Source organism: Grammomys surdaster, unplaced genomic scaffold (genome assembly GCF_004785775.1).
Source record: "Grammomys surdaster isolate TR1022 unplaced genomic scaffold, NIH_TR_1.0 134, whole genome shotgun sequence".
NCBI lineage: Eukaryota > Metazoa > Chordata > Mammalia > Rodentia > Muridae > Grammomys > Grammomys surdaster.
The window spans coordinates 2832638-2847346 of NW_021604592.1; the positions used below are offsets into that span (position 1 = coordinate 2832638).

The 14709-nt window shown below is 39.7% G+C and overlaps 1 pseudogene; it reads left to right on the plus strand.

Annotated features, from left to right (window-relative positions):
- LOC114617072 overlaps positions 1–14290 on the plus strand; it is a 111268-nt pseudogene extending 96978 nt beyond the window's left edge.
- The last annotated feature ends 419 nt before the right edge of the window (positions 14291–14709 follow it).

Below are 14709 nucleotides of genomic sequence, written 5' to 3' on the forward strand. Positions count from 1 at the left end.
TATATAAATATGTATGTGATATATGTGTATGTAAAAGTGCCAAAAATAAAATTATGTTAAAAAAGTTCACACATCTGAATGCTATTACTCAGAAAATGCAAGAGAAGTATTATGATTAGAAATGTATTATACTTCTCAGAAAGGGGAACTCAAATCAGATAGTGTATAAATTACCAAATCTAGATCAAATACCTCAGCACCACAGAGAAAATTGTTGATATCTAAATTGGCAATATTGTGGAATTTTAGTCTTCCTCAAACTGTTTAGTCAAACAAAAGATTAAAAGAATATTATAGGAATATATGCCTAGCCTCACAGTTCCTCCCAGAGAGAAGTACAGGCATTCTTTAGAGGGTAATATCATAGGTAAAGGAGCTCTGTTGTGAATGCACCTGCCTAATCTGATGAATTTTTGTGACATTTTTTTTTTTTAGTTTTTTCATGAATCTAGGTACTATACACAAACAGAAAGATTCCTGTTTTCAATGCTTCTTCAAACTCTGGTGAACTTCTAAAAGAAAGAAATGGTGGGCCAAAGCAGACCCTGAGTGCCAGATCAGATTCTGACGAATAAGCTTCTGTTGCTGATTCATTATCAATCACTGGGATTTAGTCAATGGTATGTATTTGATTAATCTAACCACAAGTGCTTGACAAATTTTTTTTATAATGTTTTGGTGGCATTTGGTAAAATTGTTTCAACACCAGGCAACAACATTTATAATATGGAATGTCTTGAAATAAAACTAAGACCAAAAAAAATTACTGTTTATTTGGAAGCTCTATGAATTTACTCTCTAAATGCATACCATATGAATTCTAGTCTTCTTCTAGCTTTTAATTTCTATATATTTCTTTAAAATCTATCCTTAACAAGAGATTCATACCTATTATTGCAGCCAAGGCAGGAATTCCTTATTCTAAGTACAAAGTGATAGGGAATTTCAGAATCATTGATGTCCAAATTATTACAAGTGTTGTTTTCTGTTTTTGTTTTTATTGTTTTAATATAGGAAGTAGGATGTTATGAGAATTCCTAAGAAATGTTATATCCCCTGAGGAGATATAAACAGTAATTACATCCTCATTATGACATCCCACCATCAAAGTATATATGTGGGTTAGTTTTATGTCAACATGACAAATGCTAGAGTCTTTTTGGAAAGAAAGAACCTCAACTGAGAAAAAGTTTCCATAAGATTGGTCTACAGGCAATTCTGTGGAACATTTTCCTGATTAATAATTGACGTGGGAGGACCCAGCATACTCTGAATGGTGCCAACCCTCGGAGGGTGGTATTTTCCTAGTCTTTGCCTGGTTATGGAAGGGACAGTGTGACATGGTCCCACCATTGGAACAGAGCCAGCAGGGAATGGGCCTCCATGAGTGGTGACAGTTTCTAAGCATGAGGCTTGTTTGTTCATAAAAAAGTATATATTTTACTTCATGTTCTTCCTCCTGGGAATATTCTCCCTGCCATGATTATCAGGGTATAGCTTCTTTGCCAAGGTTAATGACTCCATGATAATCATAGACAGCATGAATTCATAAGGTGAGACTGTGTCTATGTCCTTACCAAAAATGCTAAATGCTGTGACCTTCAGGACAACCCTTAAGGCTGTAGAAAGAACTCTAAAAACATGAGTTCAAAAATATATAATTTCTCAACTATGAAAATATAAGGATGTAATATGAATTATATGAGGGGCTTCACAGACCTAAAAGAACAAAGGCAGCTACACTATGAATCAGCTTGTTAGAGGGATATTAAGGAAGGAGACAAAGGGATTTGGGGAGTGGTGATCACAGGGCAAGATCCCACCAAGCTAAGTTTATTGTCTGTACTTACGAAGGCAGGCAGATCTCTGAATTCATTTTCAATATTTAAAAAATGTGCTTGCTGTGTCTCTTTCTAAGAATCCAGGGTCTGGAGTCATGGAATAATTCAAAGAAAATCAAAAGGAAACTTCGAGTAAATGATTGAATTGATATGTAAATAAAAGACTTGACTTTGGTCTGTGAGAGCTGTGCTATCTGGATGAGCTGCCTGGAGATCTCCAGAGAAAGCTGTCTCAAGCAGAACACAGGTTGATAGCTTGTAGCCATGATTTGACTTTGTTTTGAATCATTATTTTCACCACTCTTGAACACCCCTTCCTCAGACCCCCACTCTAAACTGAGGCTGGTCCTTGACAAGTCTTTGATTATTTAAAAAAGCAGGCTGAACAAGCCATGAAAATATGAGTAATCCAGAAAATCCAGTAAACAGAATTCCTCCATGGCTTCTGTTTTAGTTCCTGCTTTCAGGTTCCTGTCTTCAGTTCCTGTCCTGACTTCTTTCAATGTTGGCTTGAACCTGAGATGTATGTTTAAATAAACCCCCTTCCACCTCCCTAAGTTGCTTTTGGACATTGTTTTATGGTAACAATAGAAATCCCGACTAATACAGTACAATTCTACTAAAGTTTACCATGATGAGCCAGTGAGTTTTCTAGGTTTATTTATGGAGCATGGCTTGAGGGTTTTACCAAAAGGGGCATGAGTGCCCCTAAAATAGCTATATTGGCAGATCTCTACTTTTCATGTGTAACTGCTTATAGTAAGAATGGAAATTATGTTTCCCCCCAAAAAATCCTTGAATGAGAGGGTTTGCACATAGTTTCTGGAAACCTGCCCAACTGGGGTTATGATTGGTAAATAAAGACGCCAACAGCCAATAGCTGAAGAGGACAGACAGAGATATATGGCAATAAAATACCAGACAGGGACAAACACAATGTTATAGAACAAGGTGGATTTCTAGCAAGAACACAACATTTCAGACCTAATTAGGTAATCAAGTGGATCCAGAAGTGCTCTTCTTGTTTTCATAAGATGAAACAAAGTAAAACATGTGGATCATAAAGGAAAAGAAAACCTAAGAAATAGAAGGTCCTCATGTAAGACACATGAAAAGTTTTAAAGGCCTTTCAGGTACATTACATTAATATTATTTTATTTTATTATTTTATTATATTTTATTAGTATTTCTTTTGGGAAGTCTTAGATTGCAATGTGGAATGGCTTTGGTTGGATCCCATTGAATTTCTCAGATTGTCAAAGGTCAGTTCTCCATAAATATCACTAAAATAACAGGGATAAGACAAAGCTGGGGTTTTTTTCTTATGAAATTTTGTTGTTATTATTGCTATAACAAATTTTCAGAGGCAATCTATCCCTTTTTTTAAAAAAAAAAACAACATGGTTATTAGGTCATGTTTTAAGAGATTCCATGCATTGAATTAAGATTGACTTGGTGATGATTCTTTTGACGGTGAGAAATGATCATATTGCCAACAAGAAGCCAAAGTGATCAATAGCCTCCCAAGGGTATGCTTTGCAAATGCTGCTTTTGGAATCCAGTCTTAGAGATTCAAACACCTCTACACCATCACCACCACTTTATAGACTGAGTCTCTAACACATGGACAATTAAACAAACCATCCTTAAACCACACTATGAGAAGAAGGGGAACAGGACCTGGGAAGTTTTTAGTAACTTTTCAGTATGATGGAAAAGAGGGGAGAATTGTGAGATTTAAAGAATCTTTTGAGATTGTGGATGGACTGTTATTATAACACTGAGTTACTGGACATAGCAAGGAAAGGTACTCTAGATTATGTTATGCAATCTAACATTTATCTTTCTCCAGGATGTTTGTGGAGCAAACAAAGTTATCTACAATTTTAGTCTTTCTGGAGAAGCATTTTCTGAACGTTATATTGATAAAAACAACTGGAGTATTAAAATTCTACTAGCCAAGAGAGATAGATGATAAAGCCCCATTTTGGCATAGGTAGTAAGATGTGTGAGAGTGAGAGCTTTGTTTCTCACTTTGGCTTGCTCCCACAGACAAATCTGTCTCTTAGTGTCTCCAAGGGCTTTGAAGAATGTGAGAGCACTGTATTCCTTGTTAACTGATGCTGTTCACAGGGACCCACAGGGACCCACAGGGACCCACAGGGACAATGGACTCTTGTCTGCCACCATCCAGCTGTTTTCTAGGTGTCCTCCTTCAAATCTTGTTTGTTTTCAGGTGACTCCATCACCTTGAAGCCATGGTAAGATCTGAAAATCAAAACATTTTGATACCTTTTCATCTGTGCTACATTAAAAGCCAAATGCTTGCTAAAGTTTGTATCGTAAGCGCATACAACACGGGCTGAGCTTGGAAGCGTGTGCTGTAGAAGGTCATGAGTTGACTTCTCTCTTGACCTCCATTACCATCTCCCACCCGCAACATGATAAATACTGAATTAGAAGTCTATAAGGTAATATGCAAAATGGAGACTTCTTTATGGAGTATGTGATGAAGAAGCCTAAAATCTACTGCTCACTGTCTGGAAAGCTCCTGGTAGGGTTTTCTTCCCTTTTGCCATTTGATTCATACTTTTAGAGACAGGATTAGTTGTAGACACGCACACCCAGGAACAGCTGTTTGCCGGCAGGTTTGTAGTTATCTAAGAAGACAGTGCATATGTACAATCTCTCGAGTTAAAGCTTACAGCTAGAAATGGAAGGAGAATGAATGAGCTGCAGCAGAGGCTGACAGCCAATGATAGAAGGCCAAACCTAGAGTGTGAGCTGCAGCAGAGACCGACACACAGCCAATGATGGAAGAATAAAGCTAGAGTCTTTGTTTCTAAATTCTCATAAATTTTGACATGTATTGATTTTTATCAGTTTTTCTGTCACCATCTTTCTCTTTAGTTCAGCCATCATATATATATACATATACATATACATATACATATACATATACATATACATATACATATACATACATATATATATGTATATATATATGTATATATATATCTCAGAAACACCCTTTAGCCAAGTCTCAGCTTGTATGGAGAATGCAAAGAGATTCTTAATGTGCTGTGGTATATCCAGTATTGAGGTATGTGTCTTCAGGGTTTTTTTTCCAACTCAGAGAAGTTCAGACTTGTGACAAGGATTCCAAAGTCAAACTCGTTCTTGTTTTCTTACAACAGTTGGCAGACTGACCAGCTCTCATGTGAACCGTGACTCATCAGTCACTGACAAACAGAAACAGTTGCACAGAAATCCTGGGCAAAAATTCAGTGGATCATCCTCACTCATTATGAATTATTATCCCAAAGTGCAGTCAGGGTAAATGCAAAACATTTCCAACAGAGTATCAAGCTAATCGCCTGTGAAGATGACTTCCCTAAGCCAGGCAAGTTTCAGGATAAACCGATCTCATCCATCTTTCGGAATATAAGCAATTTCTCCTCTGTGTGCTTCAGTTCTGAATGTACATTTTTCCCCTTGAGAAAGGGAGAAGATCATCACATGACTGGAAGCACACAACACATTGCTTTGCTTCCCCCCTCTAGCTCTGGGTTCCAGAAAAGTGGGCACTCACACTTATCTTGTTTACACTCTACCTGGCACTTGTAAGTATATTTTGCCTAAAGCAACAAAAACAAGAATGAACAGTCTTTGCTATCAGATCTTAGTCTATAATAGAAAGTACAACATAATGAAAAACTGGCTTCTCCCCACTCCCCCCCCCCCGGGCGCCCCCCCCCCCACCGAATCTGCGGTTGATAACAATGAAAGGGAGTGTGAAGGGTGGTATGGTAGCTTAGGATACATTTTCACATACTTGAGCAGCGTAGGCTTCTCACATCTTACCTTAATTCCATCACTGTTCTACACATGGAGTTATGGAGGTAAAAACCAGAGCTCCAGCATCCCCAGCCAGCTAGGCTTAGCCGAAGTATGGCATGAAAGAGATAAGTAAGGAGGCAAAGCTGAGTAGGACTTTATTTAGTCTGACCTCTATCCAGAGACCTAGAAACCACAAACGATTGTCCGGTTGCTGACAAGAGTTGTAGACTTAAGTAGAGGTAAAATTGGGACAAGAGATATACAAACTTAGGCATAGGCATAGTAGGTGGTGAAGTCAATGGCTCAGTTCCAGGTCAGCAATGTGTACTGAAGTTCTTATTATTTTTCATCCCTTGAGTTCAATCTGATTCTTACACCCTTACATATCTGGATAGTCTCGTTTGGAGGATGCTCTGTATTACAGAGCTTTGTTCTTCTAGGAATTCAAGATGGCTCAAGAGGAAAAGTTAAGGACGATGACTTACCTCTCTGTGCTTTAAGCCAAAGTAAAGGAGAAACACTTAAAGAAAATTAAGACAGAGATGGCCAATTTCATTCTGCTTTTGATGACTTTGTAGACCCAAATGAGGAGTCAAGGCTGTCTAGCAAAAGCAACTTCTAAGTGCCTTTCAGCTCTGACTTTATGCTATGGGATTCTGAAAGGAGAATCATACACTGTTCTTTTACAAGTGAAGGCTCCAAAGGTTTCCTATTTACAAAAAGTTAGTAAAGCATTCTTTTTATTTGACATTGTAATTGATTTATGAATATGTACTTTCAGATAACTTCTGATCATAAATATTTTATATCCCCAGAAAACCAAATATGTTCCTTTTATTTTTTTTTTCAGAATACATTGCCGTTCTGGGGAGCCTGAGTTTTTGATCCCTTCAAAGACTGCTCTGCAATGACTCTCAGCCATGGTCAGAATTTCTCCCAAGTATGATCTTTGGAGCAAAAGTCTATTGAAGGTAGAAAGGATAAAAGAAATGCCCCTTCTTGGCAATTTCAGATTTTGAGATGTCCTTCAACTGTAAGGACAACTTACTATCAAGTCTTAATTTATATGAAATTTTAAAATTCAGAACATACAGAAACCTCTTGAAATATTCTTGAAAAAACTTGAGCACAGATTACTCTTTCCTAAAGCAGTGGTTCTCAACCCTTCTGATACTGAGACCCTTTAACACAGTTCCTCATATCGTGGTGACCCCCCACCCCCAGCCATAAAATTACTTTCATTGCTACTTTATAACTGTAGTTTTGCTACTGTTATGAATCACAATGTAAATATCTCTGTTTTTTGATGGCCACCCCTGTGAAAACATTCTTCAACCCATAGGTTGAGAACCACTGTCCTAAAGTCTCATGACAGATGGGCATGTTTTTATGTTGTTGGTTTTTAAATGTTTGCCTCAGGACTGCTTGGAAGTATTTTATTTCTTCCAAAACTATATCATATGTCTCTGAAGTCTTAAACCACCTCCAGGTGGTCCAATTGAGAATCTTACGGAACCTGCACTATATTGTTCAACAAATGTTCACAGACTGGAGACACACTGTGATATTATAATTTAACATAATCCCGAACACACTAAACACCATTAAATGGAGAGGAATTCCTTCGAATTTCCAGGGAAACCCAGGGAAATGCAAATGAGTTTCACTTCCTCTTCAAGACAAATGCTGTGAATATCCAATCAAAGTAGGTTTGGTGCTGCAGGAAAATGCAGGGGAGTCTTTGAGCTCTGCGCATGCATGCAACCAACAGGCCGCCTTTATTGACTGCTAACCCTTGAATGAATTTATATTTCAGTCTCCCCAGGAAAAATCACTCTATAAACCAGTTTATGATTTTCTGTCTCTGATCTTCATTGCAGCTGCTGATTACTGAAAGCGATGATCTCAGAGTCGGCTGTCCCTGCCAGAGAGCTCGCACACAGAGAGATGCCTTTGTGAAGCCAACCATAGAAACCTGCATAAAATTGGCCTTCTTTCCTTAATAGAAGCACACGAACAAAGATGAGTTTGTTGCTGACTCAGAGCTCAAAGCTTTGTTTTGTAAAGCCTTCTGAATGTATTGCACTCTGCCAGAGAAGGGTTCCTTCCATCGGATAGAATGGGGGGGGGGACAGTAAACGGAAATCAGACAACAAATCCGAGTGCACACCCTTTGGGTGGAAATTTGTGAATAAAGTGGCCTGAAACTTTTTTTTTCCGTTTTGCTGAATACTGTTCACATTTCACAAACTGAATAAATATGAAAGGAAAGGGAACTTCAATTAATGAGATGCCTTTTGATTTGCAGAGCAAAACTGCCACAGCAGATGTACCAGCAAAGAGGATTAGATTGTCCCTTCTATGAGGCACTGAAATTTTTTTTCCGATGTAGTAACTCCATTGAAGAGAGGCTGTCTTTAGTGTCTAAGATTCAGAGCTGCAAAGAAACTGTTGTCCTGAGGCACAATGGACCACAATCATACGACCAGAGAGAAGATGCGAGGGGAGAGCTAATGCCCCCTTGAAATCTGAGCAGGACACTTTCAATTTTACTATCTGTAAAAAGGTGAAATTAAAAAGAAAATTGATAAAATGTGCATTAACGTGAGTCTTAGAATATTCACAAGCAACATTCCTCATGTGGAAGATTTAAATTGAATCAAGAAGGAATCTCAACTAATTGTCCTTGGTTTTAATTTAATCACTCCAGTATGTTCCAGGTTTTAGAAGGGTGTTGGTTTTGTTTCCAATTAGTGTTCAGATATTTATCTAAAAATATAGGCCTACTTCCAATCAAATGGAATAAGTCTAGAATGTCAAATGTCATTGTTACCAGAGCTCAAGGCATTCGGCAGCAAATCATACAGAGAGCAAATGAAAGGATGATAATACATATTCTTCCTGACCTTGGTGTGGCCATGAAAGACAAGAGAGACTAAGGAAGTGTGTTTGTCCTTATGCCTAGTCTAAGGTCCTGTTTTTACTAACAGGATTATCGGGAATGGTTGTGAGACTGGAACACTCAGCTGGGGCCTAAGTCTATGGAAAATCGCTGTGGTTCCCTGTGTAACCCAGATGGAAGGAAATCGTGAATGCTGGCATAACCACAGACTCAGCCATTCAAGGGAAGGGTGAGGTCAGCACACTGAGGAAGTGAGGAAAATAATTCCCCCCTCTCTCTTCTCATCTTTCCCACTTCAGCTTCTTAGGGACAAGCTGCAAATCTGCCTGAGGCCAGGGGCAAATGTTGACACCAATGATTTTCTTCTGTGCTGGTCTAACCTGAGAGTCAATCCATTCTATTTGTTGTTCTGTGGTTTCATCCCCTGACAAGATAAAATCTGCACACAGACACTGCAGCAAGCTCACAGGCACTGTGTGCATGAACAAACACACACAGAGACACACACACAGGGACACATACACACAGACACCGACATATACACAGACACCAACATACACACACAGTCACATACACAGACACAGACACAACAAACTCACACAGATACACACAAGCACAGACACATAAACTCTCTCTCTCTCTCTCTCTCTCTCTCTCTCTCTCTCTCTCTCTCTCACACACACACACACACACACACACACACACACACACACACACACACACCATGTGTGTGAGCCTTCTTGTATGATAGCAAAACTGCGTTTTCTACCAGCGATGATTCTGTAAGAAGAACAACATAACAGTATGTTTTCATTGATGATTGTCTAAATGCATTTTTTTTTTATTATTTTGGTAGTTGAAATGTGGGCTATTTGAACTTTCAATTAAGGGTGACTCTGTCACCAGGCTTTTGCTCTGGGCTCCTCTGAGCTTGTACTCCTTGTGATCTCCTTGAACAGAATTCAGATCAGATTCGCAGTATAGAACACAGAGAGAGCTCATTAGAGAGCAAAGTGGGCCACACTCAAGAAGTGACAGCGGACAGAGACTGCAAAAACCATTGTGTCAATTTGTGTTTTAGCTAGCTTTTGTACCTTTTCTAAAGTCTCTGGAACTGTCAGCTTTCTCAAAGGGAAGTCTTTTGTCCTGTCCAGGTAACTGACAAGCCCATTTAATTTTCTTATAGAATGAGGAAGAGGTAAGCATTTTTTTTTTAAATCAGAAGGCATTCCACTAGGTTGATGTATGAAACGTTGAGTACCTGGAGCTGTTAGTCAATGACTTTTGGAGAAGTTCAGGATGCTAGGCCTCTTCCCAGAGTAAGAGATAACAACTCAACCTGACAATTATGAAGTCCTTTTCTTTGGATTCATTTATCTATTATTTTCTCACTATGTAACCTGGCTAGCCTGGGACTGTCAATGTAGACAAGGCTGGCCTTGAGCTCATAGAAATTCCCCTGCCTCTGCCTCCAGAGAATTGAGATTAAAAGTGTATGCCACCAAGCCCAGATCAACCTTTGATTTTATGAGCTATTGATTAGGAGGGAAGTCTAGCTCTAATGTTCTTCAAGCTCATTAATAGCCAACTAGTGACCTAATTATGTTACCTATTTCTTTATTATCCCAAGAGATTAATCATCTTTCTTTCTTATGGGTAGAAAGGTTCTCAGGTGCCATTGTTGTAGTCCTGAGTGTGTGTTCATTTTTGGTTGTCTTTCCTTTTCCTTTAGACCAATGATGCCCTCAGGATGGGCCACCAAACCTGCAGGCCAAGCCTAATCATGGCTCTTAACACATTTACCTATGGAGCACACACATCCCTGAAAGGCAAGTCGAGCCACTCACAGGAGACCCGGAAGGGTACTCCAGGAGATCTTTGAAAGACAGTGTCATACCAACTAATTTTTATATGAAATTAAGGCACATGGATAATGGCCCAGACAGTAACAAACTTATATTTTCACAGAGCTGCCTAATGAAATTCTAATGTTTATAATCCTTTGTTGATCTTGATGTACTTACTGTGGCAAAACTGTTTAGATGAAGAGAATGCTTGGATGTTAAACTGCATGTAAATTAAATTAGATGAAGTGTATGATGCTCCTTTTAGCTTTTTCCCCAGCAAAAGGTGAATTCACAAAACACCTGAAAACCTTCTTTCAGTATATGATGCATAGATTAAGCACACAAGTCCTCCCTGTATATATTTAATATCCCAGGTCCTATGATCTTTCCTCGAAGTTTCTCTGTTTTAGCCTCTCTAATCTCTCTGTAGGAGACAAGTCCAGACAGCTCCTCTAAAATTGCATGTGTATGTTCATGTTGATGTGTGTGCATTTACACATGTGTTTTTTTTTTTTGCCAGAAGAGAACATGAGATGTCATTTCTGGAGCATCGTCCACCTTTTCTTTGAATACCATATCTCTTGTTGGCTGAAAACTTGCCAAGTAGGAGAAACTGGATGGTCAGCAAGCCCCAGAGATCTGCATGTTTTGACTTTCCAAGCAGGAGGATTGTAAGAGTGCATGCACTGCCAGGACAGGAAGTTTCTTATTTTTAACATGTGTCCCGAGTTGCATATATACCAAATTCAAGTTCTCTGTGCTTGCCTGAGCTCTCTCCCCAGCCCTTCCTCTCTTCAGATCCTTTATTTTCCCAAAGCATTCTGTTATCTCTGGAACCATGTTCCAAAATTGTAGCCACATTTTCTTCATCTTCACACTGTTCTTTCTTCAGTTGAATACCTAATGTGAGACTGCTGACTGTAGTGTGGGAGATGCTGTTTGTAGAGGGTAGGAAGACTGAACTTGAAACACGAAATAAATGTTCTTGCATGTGCAGATAGATGCTCCAGGCAAAATGAAAGACCCATTAGAACAGAACCTCAGGAAATATGTCCTGAGAGGGAAAAGCGAGCATATGACTGTCAGACTAAGGATGGCAGGATCAAGGCAAAGAACGTGGTTGATGGGTAGGTGGCATTTGAGAATGACAAAGGCATAAGACTGTAAGGTAAGGAGCAGTACCTGAAGGAAGATATGCTAGACAAAGCCATCTTCATAGACAGGTACCAGGCAGTACCATTTTTGCAATCACAGTTTTTAGCAGGGTGAGTAGCTGAGGGTAACTCTCACTTGTGCTTGGCTTGGCTTGGCTTGGTTTGGCTTGGTTTGGCTTGCCTTTGTTTTGGCTTGGCTTGGCTTGGCTTGGCTTGGCTGTGGTAAATGAGCATGTCACCTTCACAGCCAGTCCTTACTAGAGTCAGTCTCAAGCCTGTGCTAGAAGTGTGCTCATTCATGGCTATCTCTGTCCTTGCTGATGTGGGAGTAGAGCCTGTGGGCGAGCCTGCTGAGAAATCTTAAACAGGTAGCATAAAGATGAGCTGAGTATTTGGGAAGCTTAGGAAACTTAGAAAACATAGCCAAACTTAGAAGACACAGCCAGAGGTTGGACACAGTGGGAAGCACAGCATGTGTCCAAGTCTCAAGAAATCTGCATTTGAATAATCGCTTTTCCCAAGCATGCATTAGGCAAGTATGTCTAAAGTTTATTTTCTACAATTTGTTCTTTTCTGATTTTTAAGACAAGATTTATTATTTAAAACTTACACATATGCACCTGTGATTGTCTGTGGTTATGAGCACATGTGAGGGTGCCCAGGGGGACAGAGAACCAGATGAACCTGAATCTGGAGTCACAGGTCACCCAGTGTGGATGCTGGAACCAAATTCCTCTGCGTAGGAGACCATATCCCTAACTGCTGAGGCATCTCTCCGGTTTTTCACATACAGTTCCCTATGCCTTGAAAGCCTCCTCCCTGCCAACCCTTAGCACATGCTTTCCCCTTTGACCTGTTGAACTGCCAATGCTCCAGCTTAAATGGTAGAGCCTCTTTGCTGTCCTCCTTAAACCTCGAGATTCACTATGCATCTTTACAGGCTTAACTGCTTTCTAAGTATCTTTAAATAGCCATTCTACTTTAAGAAAACTGTAATTATTGGGAAGTATATATGGTGTCTTCTAGGTAGAGTTTATGAAAAAATAGAACTCAGACCTCCAATCAGTAACTCCACACGGAAGGAAAAACAAGACATGTTAAAAATTGAACGATAAAAATATTCTTGCATGAGTTAAGGTATAATTACATATGCATACTCATATGACACTCTATTTAAAAATAAACTATTGGGTGACCTGTCCTCTATATGCCCTCTAATGTATGTCTAAATGGGTTTCTGGTACATCTCCATCACAAGGCATATTAGTAAGAGTGAACCTGCTCTGCCTGAGGCAGAGATGGGGGCTGTCTCTTCTAAGTTTTTGTGCCCTCTATGTCTGGAAGATTTCCCGAAGATGATTGTTTGTTAAATGTGTTTGAATACATTCCTACATTTTCCCAACTGAGTTTCACAACAATTAGTGAAGAAGATAATGTCACTGTCATACCCATTTCATAGTGAGGGAACTAAGACTAAAGCTCATTGTTGAGTGATCTGGCCAACAGCAAGAATTCAGGAGGGAAAGAGCCCACCCTCTACCAACTCCTTTAAGCCTATCTGGTACCAAAAGTTACAAAAAGGAATTTGGGTTCAATCATTCTCCAGCAGGATCTGGGTTGTGCCTCTCATAAGGAATGGACTCCATTTAGTAGCCTGCATAGAAATACTTTCGCTTTTCTAAATACTTAGGAAAACTAGAAAAGAGAGTATAAATTAGACCTGCCTCTTAGGGCTAATTGGGTCGTTTTGTTTCCTCCTCCTTCCCCAAGGCTGATGATGCTACTCACGTGTATCTCATAGTGAATACTTTTGAGGATTAGAGATACTGTGACAAAGACCTCCCAGGCTTCTTGAAATAGCTGCTTAAACTGCAGGGGCATATGTGGCAGTAACGTGTCTCATGTTCCTCACAACTACGTATGATTTCAGGAACAAGTTTTTTAGACTGCCTAGGTAACTAGATATTCACTTATTCTAGATGGTTCTATTTCTAGTTATGAGAACGGCTATTGTTTAGCACCTTCTAAGTTCCAAGTGCTGTACACACAACGTCTTTTCAAGCCTCATGATAAATGCCACTTTTCATTCATCTGGCAGACACTTGTGCTTTCCCTGATGATGGAGATGTGATTAATTATTGATCAGGTGGCAAAGCCCGCTAATGTGTCAGTTAGCTAATTTGTAACTCTAGGGCTCGGAGGAATAAAAACCATTTGTTGAGAAGGTGCATATCTCTCAAAGGTATTTGTGACAGAAATTTCAGATTAAGGGAATATATATAAAATGTGTAAGTACACTAACCAACCTCTTTAGGGGTCTTCAGTTTGAACCATGCAGGTAACACATCTGACTCTATATAAAGCCAATGCCACTGAGGCTATTTTGCAATAGCAAAGTACTTCAGTAACCTTGGTAATGACACAAGAGTCCCCTCCCCGTGCACTCTCCATGACTCATCAGGAAGTGCCATTTGGACAATTTCAGTTCAGGAAAGCAGCCAGTTCTCAGCTCAGTTCCCGCACACCCTTTGTCTGTCGGTACAGGTAAGAACGGGTTCAGGAAACAGTGGCCTCTCAATGTTACATAACCGGATGGAACAGTTCTTTATATTCAGTGGTGACACAGAAACTCAAACCAGCATCCTTTCAAGCCTCCGCAAGAACAATAGGGAGAATCCTTCAAATAAGTGTGGTGTCAGTGGCTAACTATGGCGAAAGAGTCCTTGGAGTATGCTGGCAAAGAAGCAGAGCTTGTGTCACATTCATGAGAGTACAACAGTGGTTAGAGGCACCAGAGCAAAGTGCACAGCTTGAGGGATACTGACCACAGTGAGAAAAACAATGAAAGCCAATAGGAGGCGCTCCAGTGTGGCAGGACCTCCACCTCAACCCGCTTCTCTTGCTGCACTAGGACCTAGCAAGGGCTTTGATCAAGATGAACTTTGTATCTGCCGCTATGTGTGATACCCTGCAATAAAATATTTTCCACAAAAGCTGCTTCCTGTGAGCATAGTTTCTAAATATGGGAGGTTCTGAATAGTAGAAAAAAGGAGTCTGTCTCCTTCCTTCCTTCCTTCCTTCCTTCCTTCCTTCCTTCCTTCCTTCCTTCCTTCCTTCCTTCCCTC